Below are 17,385 nucleotides of genomic sequence, written 5' to 3'. Positions count from 1 at the left end.
AGAACTCCAACAGAGACTTCTCAGTAGAGGCTACCCAAAACAACTGGTCAAGCGAGCAAGGAAGAGAGCCTGGTTCTATCCACGCGAGGAGTTGCTCATTCCTAAGACGGACAAAGAAGAAGCGGAACAGAGAATGGTATGCGTGACAACCTTCAACACGAAAAGTAACAAAATAAAACGGATAATTAACAATCACTGGGAACTGATATCCGATGACATCCAACAAAAAGAACCGCCATTACATGCTTTCAAGAAAGCAAGGAGTGTCAAAGACCATGTGGTCCGTTCTCTCCTCAGAACACCGGAGGATCATACCATCAACACTATGTGGAACCTACCCCCCATTCTCGGTCATTTCCGATGTGGCGGATGCAAAGCCTGTGACAGCACAATACAGACCAAAGAATTTACCTACCGTCATCATAAAATTCCAGTTAAGAGTCACACTAACTGCAACACAGTCAATGTCATTTACGTCATCCTCTGTCCGTGTAATTTGATTTACGTAGGTCAGACCCAGCAAAAGGTCAAAACCAGGATACTTCAACATATGAGCAGAATCCGTTGCCAAGTTCAATCCGCACCCTTGGTTGACCATTTCTCCACCACAGGTCACTCACCAGAAAGTTTGAAGTGGGTTATAATTGAAAAAGCCTCCTTGGGACCTCGGGGGGGGAATATTTCCAGCATCCTCAATACCCGGGAACTCAAATGGATGTTCACTTTCAACTCGATTGAATCAGGGCTTAACGAACAGGATAGCTCTTTCTCGCAACTAGCCACTTTGACTTGAACAATATCCCTTTTCGATGCTCAGTGGCCTTTACCGGCATGTGCGAGGTACGCCTTCATCGCTATAATCTGTACAATGTCTTATTGAAAATGTAAAGGGCCTTTACCCACCTGTGTGAGGTACGCCCTCCTTCTGTGTTGTTGTATATTTGCTATTACGCCACTTTTTGAGTGGTTTTAATTGTACAGCGCAATGTTGCATTTAATTGTATATTCCACGCTGGCATCCTGGCCCTTTGCTCTCTTTTTTACTCTCTTTTGGAAACGGAAGGTTTAACTATGGCTAGATTTATGCACAAGGATTCTGTTGTAATTATGGCCCTGTTTTCAGTCCTCCAACAATACCAACACTAGTCCGTCTATGAACACATCGTTGCAGTCGGCTCCCCTTGGTAATGTCACTCTAATGACAGCTGTCTAGCTTGATTTACTGTGAGCACGTACAACCCTTTCAGTCTCAGTCCGCCTGCAGCTATACATTATTAGCGCAGTATTTTGACTATATCCATGGCTTCCTCGTTGCCTAGCGACCGTTTGCCTTTCCCAGCCCTTTCCAGGTCACGTGATGTGGTTGCCTGGGTGATATTTACATACCCGGAACCGGGCGCCGCCACTTTGTCAGCCTGCTGCGATCTCCGAAGGATTCAGTCCGAGATTGGTAAGCCGCCGCTCTGCGCTCTTTGACTCCCCACATGTGTATGCTATTCAAATGTTTTGTGGCACGATGAGTAATGCCAGTACTCTATGCTTCTTAGATCTCTGAACAAGCAAGGTTTTGCCTGATCGACACGGACCCACCGTTAAGCCGGACGTGTTCACACGACGGCATTCGGGTGAGTTTCCATCCTGCATGCCCTCGCAGTCTCAGTCCACCGGTACTTCTAGTGTGGCTGAATGTGCTTCCGTTTCATTTCTCTAGAATCTACCACTGAGGATACAAGCAACCCCAATCCTTATCGACCCGGACCATTCTCCTAGCCGGACGTGCTCACACGACGGCAACCGGGTGAGTTTCTGCCCATCCGTTCTGTCCGTGTTAGTCTATTGTACACCTTTCTCCTTAGCCTACAACAACGTGCTTTCCTTTTAATTTGTAGAATCGACCCACGAGGGTAATTGCAACCCTGATCAATATCAGCCATATTTTTACATCTATTGTTACACGCGACGGTGAGTTTTTCTTCACCATTATTGCATATTACTTAGTGTTCCTCAGCCCTTGAGCGTTCTATAGTTTGGACATATTTATTCTACAGATCCCTCCTGGACACGCTGTATACACCAGACTCGGTCCTGTCTCTACCACCTCTGTGGTAAGTTACAGAACGACTTTGATAATGTGTTACATGTAGGTTATATATCATCCTTAGCCCTATTGGTGCCTGGTCCCCAAGCCAACGCGGTCTGAAGACTGAGCAGTCACCTTCTCGTATTACTAGCCACCGTGGTTGTTGTGGCATATCTCCATGCGCGAACGATTAGTCATCTTTTAATTTAATATAATTGACACCTATCTAGTTAACTGCAATCTTAATGATGTCACGGTCCCAATAAATTTTTAAGGGATCATTACTAGTGCCGCAAAGTCTACCCCATTTGGGGTGATGTGCTTCGCTGTCTATCTACAACTATCTACAGGGACATGTTTCCCGTATTTACGAAATATTTGTATATATCAAACAGGGTGTGTGCCCCTCCAGTCCTGATGAAGACCCTACAGCAAGATAACCACCGATATCTGCACCTTTAAGGGTCGAAACGTCGACATACGTTTACTTTCCATCGTCAACTCTACTCCCCACTATCCTCATTAATTGAACTATTTGGAGTATGACGACTTTTGAATAATCCAATGAACATTTTTGTCTCATCTCACTGTACATAGTTTGTAACCTTGTTAAATGATTGACAATTTCTGATTTTACTGTCACTTAACGGATCTCTCACTGTTCCATCACTAATTCCCCACGACCACCACCACACCAAAACCCCCCCCCGTTCCTGTTTTTGGGGCACCATGTAAATTATTGATTTACTATTGTGTGTATTGATATTGCATATTTAATACGCATTCCCATTGTGAAGTAAACAGTGTGGACTCAAGTCATGTTTCTTTGATTACTTTTCATTTATGTGATTATATGTTCCATTGCTACTGGGACCCCTCTCTTTTCACTAACGTAATCTACCCAGGTCCCCGTAACTTTAACTGGGTAAAACCCCCCACTAATAAACTACGCTCATCCACAGCACATCTGCTTAAGGTCCCACGCACTAAAACTGCATCATGGGGTGATAAGCAATTCATCGTTGCCACAGCAAATCTTTGGAATTCCCTCCCAATTAAGATTAGATCCAGCCAGTCTTTACCAGCTTTTAGAAAAATGACAAAAACCTGGTTGTTTAATCAATAAGTCCCTTTGCCATCTGGTCTAAGCCCGCTGTCCTTAGCGCCGAGACACCCAAGGGTATTTGAGCGCTTTACAAATCTCATAAATAACTTAATAAATAAAAAAATTAATTACAGTCCCTCCCATCGGATGTGTGGCAGTTGGTCTCTCCGCCATCCCACAATCTGCCCACCATCATAATGCGGTGGGCGGTCCTGCAGGGTGGGATGGCGGTGGGTCCTCCACCGATGGCCTGACAATGTCAGTCCCACCGCCATCGTAAACAGGCCCTAATTAATAAAGAACGCAATCTGTGGAGTGTGTCTCCTCAACGCTGCTACCTTCTAATAGAAATTTCAATTAATCATCAATTTCCAATTAATCATGAATTTTGAGCTCTATTGTAGCCATTCATTTTATTCTATTACCACCACATTGTGTGAACCAATCAGCAATAGTAAAAGTTGCATTTTTATTGTGAATCACTTCTGTGACTTTCCATTAACACATTAGTGTTTCGCTCAGAGGTTTTGTCTTGCATGGGGGTCACCATTTCATCCTTTCATTGTAATGCTCAGTATTTATCATTTAACACCCCTGTGCTCCTGTGCTTTTTGGTAGGATCTATTCTTCTGGGGATTTAGGGCCAGATGTACTAATGTTTGTTTTACCGAATTGTATTTTGCGATACTTAAGGAATCTCAATTTGTGATTTGGTAATTGCAATGTAGTATCGCATATATGTTTCTGACAGCGACTTCTTAGGATTCACTTCTTAAAAATACTAATAGCTAAAAGCGATTCATATGCTTTCACAAATAGTGAATGGCACCCAGACATACACACTGATGAAAGCACAATCAGGAAATACATTGTTGTAGTGCCATTGTGAAGTACATAAACTTATAGTGAGATGCTGCTTAGGTTCCTAGCTACATCTTTGTGCCAAAATGACAACTCAGGGAGGGAAGACAGAGGTCTCTTCAAGAAAACACAAGCAAAAGTTCTCTTATGATGAGAATAATACACTTGTGTAGGATTGCTGGTCTTAGCCCTCTCTGTAGGTTCACTGCCAGTCTTTTTCCCATCTACCCTCCTGTTTCCAAAAGTTTGTTTTTGTTCGCATTGGGACACTGTGCAATTTACCACTGCCAACCAGTGCTAAAGTGCTTGGACCCTCTCTTTGAAACATGGCAAAATCTGTTTAAACCCAATTGGCACAGTTAATTTACATATAAGTCCTCTGTAACATGGTCCTATATGTACCCAGGGGCCTGTAAATTAAATGCTACTGGTATCCTGCCAACTCAAGTAGCCCTTTAAAAACACGCCTCAGGCCTGCCATTGCAGTCTGTGTGTAGATTTAAACTGCCAATTCAACCTGGCAGAAGAAACCTTTTGCAGGCCTAAATCTCCCTTTTTAATACAAATAAATCACACCCCTATGGTAGGCCCTAAACAGCACTTAGGACAGGGTGCATTGTATCTAAAGGATAGGTTATGTGAGGTTAAGTTTTTCATGTCCGGGTAGTGAAATACTTTCACATTTGTTTTTCATTACTGTGAGCCACATCCCTCCCATAGGGTAATATTGTGTTCATTTATTCCATTGAAATAAGTGCTAACTCTTTTGATTGGGAACAGGTTGAAATGTCAAGCTTGTGCTCAAGTGGATTGTCATTTAAAATCAATTTTAATGGTAAAGTCCTATTTTAGATTACAGTTTTGAAAATGGCACTTTAAGAAAGTTGGTATTTTTCTGCCCTAACCTTTTTGTGGCCTTCTATGAGTTTCCAGCTTCCGGGACCTGTTAGTTTCCACCCTCCCCTATCAGAAATGTGTATTGGACTCACATAGTGAAAAATAGGACTTGGATGTAGCTGGGAGAGGGTGATCCTGCCAAGATGGGAGGTGGGGGTGGGGAGCTGTTCCCTGCCCCACTTACATTTGAAAGGGCTGCCTATAGTGCACCCACAAAATAACTTTACACCAGCTTATTATCATCCTCAACCTCTTGGCACCTGGGAACGGAAGGGAGGAAAGTTCCAGAATCGGATGTGAGTGGAAGTCTAGAAGTTTCTCCCACTTCAAAGGGTGGCACCAGGTATTAAAACTGGACCTACTGAGCCATTCATCAGTACATTCCTGGATCTGGTAAAGACTTCAGAAGGACTGCTTTGTAATTCAGAGGACTGCCATACTGCTTGAGGTCTGCCTTGGTCATCAGAGGACTGCTCATCTACTTGAAGCCTGCCTTGCTGCTTGAAGTAGAATATCTCTTTGAATCGAGGACTACCAGAGTGATTCCAGGGGTTAGTTGGTTGACCTCCTCTTCTGAGCTACATGAACACAACACGCTCTAGAGGCTTCTCTGCAATTGTCCAGCTGTCCTGGTACAACTTCCCATGCCTGGATCTACAGCTAAAGCTGCCTGAGCCCTGCTGGCCTCTGCTAGAGTGAGTTCCTGATCTCCAAGAGGTGCCTCCCCAGATCCTGGACACTTGGCTGGCATCATTTTAGTTCATCCTTTGAAATAGTGAAGTTTCAAACTCAGCACGTCCGCCATTGAGAAAGTAACTTTTACAGTGGGACTAACCTGGTCCCTGTATCTAGCCTGCATTCCATTGCTGTCAACTAGAACTTATGAGTTGTCCCGGTCTAGCGTGACCAGTCACCCACTGTTAGTACTTTCTGCTTCTTGGCACTATTTTTACTTAAACCCTCGAAATTGCATATCTTCGATTCTACTGATTGGAGTTTTATCATTTTGGTCTCATTTTATTTATACAAAATTGTTATGTTTTCACTTTACTGTTTGTGTGCTGCATAAATACTTAACATAGCGCCCCTAAGTTAAGCCTAAACGCTTTTGGGCCAAACTACCAGACAGATTAGCAAAGATTAATTTAGTGACTTTTTGTGGTTCATCCTGATAAGAATTGTTGTTGTTGCTTGATAAGGGTTTAATTCCACTCAATCAAAAACCCAATTTTATACAGGGATTGTGTAGCCAAGAATGACCAGCCTTTTGATGAAGCCCTAGCTATCATAACAGAATTACTTTCATAAACAGAATAACATAAATGTTTAGTACCATGATCCTGGAAAGATAACATAAAAATTAGTGCATCATAGATTTAAGAGGCTTCTAAGTCAACACAGGATTCTATGAGACATACTAAAGAAAATACATAATAAGGAAGTTTGCATTATATGCAGAGATGCAAGACAACATTACAAAGAAATGTGATGCTCACACTGTGGATGATATAGTGGATCATGAGTCTAACAACAATGATATGCTTTAACAAATGGAAATCACACCAACAACAATATTGTCTGAAACCACTTTACCTACAAGACGATACACACTACTAGAAATGTATGGGCAACTACACAACATAGAACAAGCGTTTATGCCCAGAGAGTTAGGAGTCAAAGATTCTTACCACTACAACCATGATTTCGAGCCAGACCTGCTGATACAGGTGCTACACTATCTAGATCAAAATTTGTGCAAATAGAAAAATTAATGTTAGAACGTCAAACCAAACAATTTGAAAGCCATTAAAATGGTTGCAAGAAACAGATGAAGGCATACCTGCTATGATAAATAGTATTGGAAATGTAAAAGAACAATGAAATCATTATGTCATTGTATTGTTGAGGAGACACAGCACCAACATGTTGTATCCAAAATAGTATTTGGACAAAGTATTGGGTAAAAAATATTAAGATGCATAAATATTGAGCTTTTAATACCGTGATCCACAAATATTGTGATGCTGGAATATCATTGACATGAACATTGATTTTCTAAGATAAGTAATAATATAATTTTAAAATTATTTTAATGTATTTTAGGATGTGTTTTAATTGAATATGTTATAAACTGTTTGTATAATTATTGTTAATATTTTTTAATAGCGTTTGTACATTTTTAGTGTCATAGCAGGTTGTGGTTTTTGTAGGGGTATAGGATGGGAAGTAATATAATTATAATTCAGTCAGGACCCCCGTCCCCTGTAGGTCAATGTTAAGTGGCGCTGGGGGAACATAAAGTGCCCTCCATACATCCTTGCACCGTGTGCTAGGCACCACGAGGTGCCTGGCATACGGTGCACGGATGTGCACAAAGTGCCTTTTTGTACTGCAGCTTGTGCTGTTGTCTTTTTCCTGAACTGCAGTACAAGTCACAGTAGAAAAGAGCATTTAACGACCACCTGCATGGTAGTCCTATCATAATAGAGCAGAAGGGACCACATACTCATTGTCAAATACCATGGCGGTTGGTGGTCCGACCGACCGCCATCGCATAAGGGTCATAGTTTTTAATTAGTATTAATTATTTAATTGATAACGACCTACGTAAATTGTGTATTTTATTTATTTTTTAAGTTAGGTTTTATGTGCGGATAGTGGGGTTTGTGGGGGAACAGGGTGGAAAGTAAATTAATTTAAAATAGTTATTAATTCTTTATTTGATAATTAATTATGTAACTTTTGTAATTGATATATGTTTAAAATATATATATATATCAGGTGCAGGCTGTTGTGTTTTAAGAGTTACAGGCTGGAAAGTTAATTAGGAAATAATTTATTGATAATTAGTTAGTGTTTCAAGATGATTTTATTTAATTATTAAATATGTTAAATGTGAACTTATCATATTTGTAAAGTTATATGTGTGTTGTTTAGTTTGTAGAGGAATGGGGGAAGGTGTTTAAGTAATCATGCGTTTAAAAAAATCATGAATTTATTTAAAGATTTTCTTTTATTATACCTTCAGCATACTCCGCAAGACCTTCAAGTGGATCACCCCCGAATACAGAAAGACTGTCACCCATGTACTCATAACCAGCAGACTGGACTACGGTAACACTGTCTACGCCAGAATAAACAAGAACCTGCTACACAAGCTCCAAACAATCTAGAACACCGGAGCCAGACTCGTCCTTGGGACCTCACGACACGAGCACATGACCCAGCACCTACGAGACCTCCACTAGCTCCCCGTTGAGAAGAGAGTAACATTAAAGCTCCTCACCCACTCCTACAACTCCCTCCACAACATCGTCCCCAAATACCTCAATGAAAGAGTCTCCTTCGACATACCCAAAAGCAACGTCCGCTCCGCTGACCTCGCTATGGCAGAGACCCCACGCATCTGCAGAAACGAGCAGTTGGAAGAGCCTTCTACTACGTCGCAGCAAAGACCTGGAACGAGCTCCCAGTCAACATCAGATGCTCCCCCACTCTGCACACCTTCAGGAGGACCCTCAAGACTTGGCTCTTCGACTGATCCGGACCTGCCCCCCCCCCGACCCCCTCAGCGCCTTGAGACCCTCACGGATGAGTAGCTTTATAATCCCCTGATTTAATATGTTAATTGTGTTACACTTTGTTTATTTCTATTACATTTTAATTGTTGGCTGTTATGTTTGTGGGAATATAGGGCCTGATTATGCTGACAGTGAAACCGTCACTGACAGCTTCTCCCACCATCGTGATACTGTTTTCCGCCCACCACATTAGGATGGCAGGCGAATGCATCTGATGGGCTCTTTACGTTGGAGGGAGTTGTATCCCTACAACAGTGGTGGTAACCGCCAGGCACCGCTGTAGGGATTACAATGTCCCTTTACCTGGAGGCGGAAAGGGACATTGGGGGCCCGTAGTTGGATCCCCTTCCTCCCCAGCACTCTGAAATGGCCTCTGAGGGGCACCTATGGTGCCCCCAAACATATCCCTGCACCATGTGACAGGCACCGCATGGTCCCTGCCACATATGCAGGGATATGCACGTGGTCCATGGTCCATGCAGCCCGCAGCACCCACCGCAATACAAAATATACACTCTGCAACTGCCTTGAAGGCAGTTGCATTGGGATTTAGGGTGCGAGACTGCAGACATCTAGTTGGGCAGTCCCATTTCCAATTGGATGGCAGCCAGCCGTAAGTCCGACCGCCATCCTAATCAGGACCATAGTGTGGTATTTTAATAGCAATAATAATATGTGTGTTATTTGATAATAATTATTTTAAAAAATAATGTTCTTTTTGTTAAAATTAAGATGTTTAATTTTTATATTTAGAATTGTAGGTATTTATTAGGTTGTTAAAATAGGTTATTTCTTTGAAGTGAAGTTCTCTCTGTAATGTACTAGTGAATGGAGTGGGAATAGTAAAGTTGATCCCTTTCAAGTCCAACACTTTCCCTACTGTTGCACCAGCTGGAGTAGGAATAGTATATTTTACTCCTCCCAAGTCCAACACTATCCCTACTGTTGGACCAGCTTGTGTGGGAATATTAAATTTAACCTCCCCAGCGTCCAACTCTTTCCCTACTGTTGCACCTACTGGCATGGTAATAGTAAAGGTAACCCCTCATAAGTCTAATGTGTTCCACGGATGCACACAATGGAGTGGAAATAGTAAATGTTACCCCTCCTGAGTCCAACACTTTCCCTATTGTTGCACCAACTGGTGTAAGAATAGTTCATTTAACAGTACTAACTACTGTAGCATTGACTGGAGTGGGAATAGGAAATCTTACCCTTCCTGACTCTAACACTTTCTCTACTGCTGCACAGACTGGAGTGGGAATAGTAAATTCAACCCCTCCGTAGTTCAACATTTTCCCTATTGTTGCACCGACTGGTGTAGGAATATGAAATGTATCTCCTCCTTAGTCCAAAGCCTTCCTTACTGTTGCACACACTGGAGTGGAAATAGTAAATTTTACCCTTACTGAATTCAATGCTTTCCCTAATGTTGCACAAACTGGAGTCGTAAATGCTACCCCTCCAGAGTCTAGTGTTTTCTCTACTGTTGCACACAGTGGAGTGGGAATAGTAACTTTTTCCCCTCCTGCGTCCTACACTTTCCCTACTGTTGCACACACTGGAGTGGGAATAGTAAATGTTACACCTCTTAAGTCCTACGCTTTCCCTATTGTTGCACACACTGGAGTGGGAATAGTAATTTTTACCTTTTCGGAGTCCAATGCTTTCCCTACTGTTGCACATACTGCCTTGAGGCTACCTTGGCTAAAGCAGGTAATAAGTCCCAAACTTTATTTAAATTGGTTAAGAACCTTTCTAACCCAGCCTGCGCTACATCGGCCATTCCGGCCTCTCAGGAACTATGTGACTCGCTAGCCTCGGCTTTTGAGGAAAAAATCAATACCATCTTGAATGGACTTTCTGCCTCCAACCTGACAAGTCTCTCCGTCTCTTGTTCCTCAGATCTGGTCAGTGGAGCAACTCGGGAGGTTCTTGTGGAGGAGGCAGCACAGCCCCGGCTGACCTGCTTTCCCACTCCTTCCCTGGAGGACTTCTGCCTGTTGGCTAATGGCATGTCATCTGGTTCCCCGCTAGACCCATTGCCACATAAATTCTGGAAGCTGTTTCAGGGGGAGCTTTTTCCACCGCTCCATTCCATCTGCTGCCAGTCCCTTGCCACGGTCCCGGATAGCTGGAAATAGGCAGTGGTTACTCCACTGCTAAAAAAGGCCACCTTGGACCCTCTATGTCCGACCAATTATAGGCCTATTTCACTCTTGCCTTTCTCGGTAAAAATCTTAGAGAAATTGGTCACTATAGTTCTGTCCAGCTTCCTTGAATCCAACGATCTTTTGGACGTGGCCCAATTTGGATTCAGGCCGGCCCACGGCATGGAGTCTGCCTTGTTGACCGTTTTGGACGACCTGCGTTCGCGTGTCAACATGGGAGGAGCGGCGTTCTTGGTGCTGCTCGACATGTCGGCCGCGTTCGATACGGTTGACCATGCGGTTTTACTTGGCAGGCTCCGGGAGTCCGGGGTGACCGGCTTGGCCTTGGACTGGCTGGCCTCGTACCTCTGTAATAGGCAGCAATCTGTGGCCTTGCCGCCTTTTCGATCAGCTGTAAGAAATGTAAAACAGGGTGTGCCGCAGGGCTCTGCAATTAGCCCGATTCTTTTTAATTTATATCTTTGCCCTCTAATAAGTTTGATTTAGTCATTTGGCATGTCTGTCATCAATTATGCCGATGACACTCAACTTATTTTTTCATTTGAGGGTAGGGAAGCGGTCTCCATGGAATCCTTTCACCGCTGCATGACTGCAGCAGCGGACTGGTTGCGTCAGAACTCGCTGCAGTTCAATGGAGCAAAGACTGAAGTCCTCCATTGTTCATTGGACCTAACGCCCCGTCCTCTGCCAGAGGGGTTTTGGCCTTCTTCTACTTTAGGCTCTGTAGCGGCGGCAGAATCTGTCCGCAACTTAGGCGTCCTGTTCGGGCCTAGCCTCCAGCTAGATGCCTTCGTCAATAAAACCACGGCGACTTGCATGTTACTGCTCCGCATGCTGCGGAAAATTCTTCCGCTACTTCCCCCATCGGCAAGGACGGAAGCAGTGCGTAGTATTATCCTCAGTAGATTAGACTACTGCAACGCACTGCTTCTGGGGGCCCCCAACACCTTGGTCATGAAGCTGCAGCGGGTGCAGAACATGGCAGCCAAACTAGCTCTCTCGCGGCCATGGTCTGCCTCGTCTTCTCTTGCGCTTTCGGATCTTCATTGGTTACCGGTTCGAAAACGGATTTGTTTTAAATCTGCCTGTCTGGTTTTCAGAGCCCTGCATGGGCTGGGTCCAGTGATGTTGCGAGAGCTATTCTCCTGGTACCTTGCTGCCAGACCTCTGAGATCCTCTTCGGCCTTCCTGGTCACAGTCCCCAGGATAAAAAGGGTGAGGATGGGCGGCCGCTCATTCAGCTTTACGGCCGCCAAGCTTTGGAATTCCTTACCTTTGTTCCTAAGGTGCAAGCAGGATCTCTCGTCTTTTAAAAAGGATCTCAAAACCTACCTCTTCCCGAGAGCAGTGTAGCTAACATCTGTAGGAATATCTGTGGTCAAAGCGCCAGGATACCCTTTGGGTGACAGTTGCGCTCTATAAGTATGCCTACATTTACATTACATTTACATACTGCAGTGGGAATGGTATATTTATTATTCTTGCATTTTTTTATATTGTTTACATATTTCTTATTTCTTATGTGTGGATGTATTTCTTTTTATAATTTCATATATATATAAATTCATTATGTAATTTGTAACATGTTAGTAAACTGTATTTTAAAATATTATTACTGTTTTATGGATAATTAAAATCGAAAATGTTAAATGTTGTTTCCAATATATTATATATTTGTATATAAATATGCACACATTCATATATTGTGTGTTTGTTTAAATAAGTTTGTATTCAGATATATGTTCAAATATTGCTTAAATATATTTAATGTACCTACTGTGAATATTGTATGTAAAAATAGTTAATATTTACTGTTTTTACATATATACATATATATATACATATGTGTGTGTGTATATATACATATATATAATAAAAACGATAATATTGTATATTTATTTCGATATTAGAGGAAACTAATATTTGTTTTTCAATATTTTTGTACTTACCATTTTATGTATAGAAAAAGGATCTTTTTGTGATCGATATTGTTCACACAATATTTCTGTATCATAATATTGTTGGTTTCGATATTGTGTCAGAGTTGTGTCCATTTAAAATGCAACATTGTGGAAAAAGTATTGAAAAATTGTCAACTGCAACAAGTATACTCAGTTGTCGCACCATACATATCCAGCAAGAAATATCCCAATGTTGCAAAAGATGTAGCAAAAAGTTTAGAGCAGATTACATAATGTCCTGAATTTTTACAAAGTACGAAAACATGTTCTAGCTGGCTGGCTACCTCTGCTCTTGAGAGTCAGAAGGCATCTAGCCACCGTAGCATATCTATTTTTCTTGTCATAAGATCTAGGTGTACAGTCAGTCAGGCTGCTGATTTAGAAGTGGGTATGTTGCCAACTGACCTTGAGAGATCCATTTCCAGCCAAAAAGAGGCATTACATGTATGTTTGTGAAATATTAGAAATACATTTATTTTCAAGTAATATTGTGCATTTCAAAATGTTATGGAAAACAATAACACAGTCCCTGTGGTGACTCTTCATATTTCCTATAAATAAACATGGAAATACAAATCAATTTTCAGCATTTTGACTGTGACAACATCATTATACATTGATTGAAACCTTGTCTTAAGCAGGCCATAAGAGTGCTCTAAAACTGCCCTTGTCCACTAGTGGTCAATATTATAATGATGTTCACTCCTTGTATTTCCATTAAGATATGGGGTCAAAATTAATGTGCATAGTACATAAGCATTATCACCTAAAGCAAGTAAACAATACAATTAAAACCACAATTACACAGCATGTATTTATTAAATATAAATTTGAAATGTAGAAATACCTAAAAGAAAAGAAAAGTGTCCTCTTGCAAGCTGTTTGTTTAGGGCACAGTGTCGAAAGATATATGATGGAACCTGAAAATTTACCTGGACCTACAGCCACAAGGTCAGACTTAAGAGCCAGCATTGCAAACTATGTGAATGTTTCAGGATGCTGGCTCTGACAGTTCCTGTACAAACATTCACTGGTGTAAGAAAGGCAAATTAAAACGTGTTCCATCAGCACAGCTTATGATCTGTAAGAAACGTGTCATACTAAAAAAAAAAGAAATGTTGCTGCAAGTCGTGGTGTGACCTAGGTAAAAATATATCAGTGTATGTTTACCAGTATAGTATCTAAAATTAGCAAAGACATTTTGAAGAGCACTTTGGGAAACCCCTCTCATTGTTGCATTCAAACCCTGAAAGCTTCCAGAGTCTAAAAGGTGTGCACAGCAGAGTTCTTGAATGTGGGTTGGGATAGTGCTGAAAAGTAGTTCATAAGTAGGGATACATAGGGGCCTACCAGTAGTAATAAGGCCACAAACACAATAAAAGTTTCGGTCAAGGTCTCAATAAATTATTCCCTTGCTCAACCCTTGGTAGCTGGCAACAAGCAGGCAGGCTTAACTTAGGAGACATGTGTGTGAAGCATTTAAAAACGCCAATACATTAAATAAGTAAGACACAAAACACAATAAAAATCCAACACCAAATTATGAAAATTGGTTACATCTTATGAACAAATAGACACCAAAATGACAAAATGTAGGGAACCGTAGATATGAATTTTTTATGAATAAACACTTTCTAGTGCTTAAAAACCAATAGCACACAGAACACACCAACAACCTGCACAGAGCCAATCACCAAGAACAGAGTCACAAAGAACTGAAGGAGTGACGCGAGTCACCAGGGAGAAAATTGCACATCAATCATCATCGACAGAGGCTTTCTTAGAGTCAGGCCTATCAGAAAAAGGAGACAAAGGAGGGGGAAAAGAACATCCAAGCACAAGAAGCACTACAGGCACAAAGAAAGACAAAAAGAAGGGCTTAAAAGAAACTTAGTTATTAACATTTCTGAGTATAAACTATCATCCCTGGAATCAAATATACTACAAAAAGGGACTTCTTTTGTCCCGACTACTAATACCAATTCACTGGAATTGGAAGTGAGCCTACTTAAATTCACCAGGAAGTTACAATAAAGGAATTTCTTTGACAACGTTCTACAGGATAAAAGTTTGAAAGAACCTGATGAATAACATGGTTTAAAAAATGACAACAGAAAAACCACCAAAAACCTCACCCAAAAGGAAATGGACACCATAAAATAGCTAGCTAACAACCCAAACATTGTTTGCTCGAAAGCCGACAAAGGAGGTGCACTAGTGGTTTTAAACAGAAAACATTACATAAACCGAGTGAATGAACACGTTTCAGACAGTTATACTTACATGAAACTCGCAAACAATCCCACAGGAGAATTTGCCAACATATTGAAAGAAATAATAAACAAAGCATTTAACACTGGTGTCATTAAAGAAAAAAACAGAAAATTCTTGATCAGACAAAATCCAAGGAGTCCTATTTTATATATGGTTCCAAAAGTTCACAAAGATCAAACGGATCCACCGTTTAGACCTATTGTGTCTACCTGCGGCAGCATACATGAACCGATAGGTCAATTCATTGACAAATACCTTCAACCACCCACAGTGAAAAAGATGAATTCTTATGTCAAGGACACAACTGACTTTTTATGCAAATTACAGCAAATAACTCTGATGGAACCTGAGGCTATACTATTATGTACAGCAGACATAAAATCCCTGTATACTTCCATCCCGCACTCAATGGGCTTAGAAGCATTGGAATATGCACTCACACGATCAGAACTTGAAACATCAATGCAGATTTTCATCATGGAATGAATTCATTTTACCCTTTACCAGAGTTATTTTCAATGGCAGGAGGATTGGTATCTTCAGCTTAGCGGAACATCCATGGGCTATTGCGCAGCGCCAGCGTATGCTAACCTAGTCATGCAACGTTTCGAAGAGGACCACATACTATCAAATCCTCAATGGAAGTCGCACAATAAAATATATTTAAGGTACATCGATGACATTTTCATGTTATGGACAGGCACAAGAGAAGAAGCAGAAAGAGCCATGTTGAGTTGGAACTCAATAGACGAACAAATTCAGTTCACTAAAGAGATCTCGGAAACACATGTAACTTTTCTGGATGTTCTGGTGTCCAGAACTGAAAAAGGATTAACAACAGATATCTATCGTAAAGAGACGGACAGGAACAAGATGCTACATTTTAACAGTTACCACCAAACATCTTTAAAAACACACTTACCTACATCACAAATGATGAGAGCTAAAAGAATAGTATCAGACCCCATCACATTACAATTGAGTCTAACGGAAATAGAAGACAGATTCAAGCAACGAGGGTACCCTCAAACAACATTGGAGCAAGCAAAGAAAAGATGTAAATCAAAGACTCGGGAGGAACTTTTGAAGAGCACACAAAAACTAGACAACACCAGAATGGTAATAGTTTCAAGGTTTTCGACAGCAAGTCAAAGATTTAAAAAGATTATCAATAAACATTGGTTGATGTTAGCTAATGAACCTGATTTTAAGAACTCCTTTTTGGAACCCCCGATCTTTGCCTAGACAAGAAGCAAAAACATAGGAGAACTACTGAAATCACAGCCAAGAAGAACAGTGAATCCCAAAGGCACGATACCATGTTTGAATTGCAGTAATTGCAATGGCGTTATACGAGGAGTCAAAATAATTCAGCCCATGAAAGGATATCCTATTAAAATCTACACAACTGCCACATGCGATACTGAAAATGTAATCTACATGTTGAAATGCCCCTGTGGCATAGTGTACGCTGGCAAGACTGAAAGAAAGTTCAAGACAAGGATCTATGAACACAAGTCAAACATATGAACAAAAAATCTAAACTCTACTGTAGCAACAAATTTTTTAGAGGCCAAACATAATATATCCCAACTGAGATACCTGATATTAGAAACAATTGAATGCATGGAAGGAAGAGATAACTTGAAATACTTACTAAGACACGAGAATCATTGGATCATGAAGTTACAATCATGTGCCCCACATGGACTCAACGAACGTATTGAATACGCGGGTTGCCTGTAAATTGTGACATTGACTATATGACTACATGACTATATTACCATGTTCTGAGGTACTGACAATAGTGGTTTAACACACCAGAGCATTCATGTTATTTATTGTTCTCATAATAGTGCTGATATATTAACTTTCATCGGGACACTGTGTGCATTTTTCTTACATTTGTCATTTATATCACATAATACATCGCTATCCACATCCAACATGGCCGCCACAAACACGTATCAGTCCGCTTTCTATCTCATCAACGTTAAGCGTCAGGCAAACACACCGCTACTATCATACGACACTCGCACCCGTAACTTTGAGGGAGAAACACCCGATTGAACACTACGCTTAGAGACTACTCTGCAGCTTTATTCGGGAACGAATAACAACATAAGTCAAAACGCTGGCGAATAATTGATTACAAACGTGAGTTTAGAGTCGCGGCGGTAATAACTTCGAGCCCTACGCTCATACCGTTTACTAAATGCGCGATAAAGTATTCGTGTTACAAAACATGCTATAAGCATTGTGCTCTTATTCTTTACAGACATTTTTAGAACAAGAACAAATGACATGTCGAGCAGTGAGTATACTTCCTGTAATCGATGTTACTAAACACGGGCACTAAATAGTGTAAATGGCACTTATCACCAATACTCTCGATGCACGGTCACAACGGGCACATATAATATATGCAGCACATCAATTGAACAACCAACACTAT

The sequence above is a fragment of the Lissotriton helveticus genome, chromosome 6 (assembly GCF_964261635.1).
Source record: "Lissotriton helveticus chromosome 6, aLisHel1.1, whole genome shotgun sequence".
NCBI classification, from domain to species: Eukaryota; Metazoa; Chordata; class Amphibia; order Caudata; family Salamandridae; genus Lissotriton; species Lissotriton helveticus.
This window is presented reverse-complemented; position numbering follows the sequence as displayed.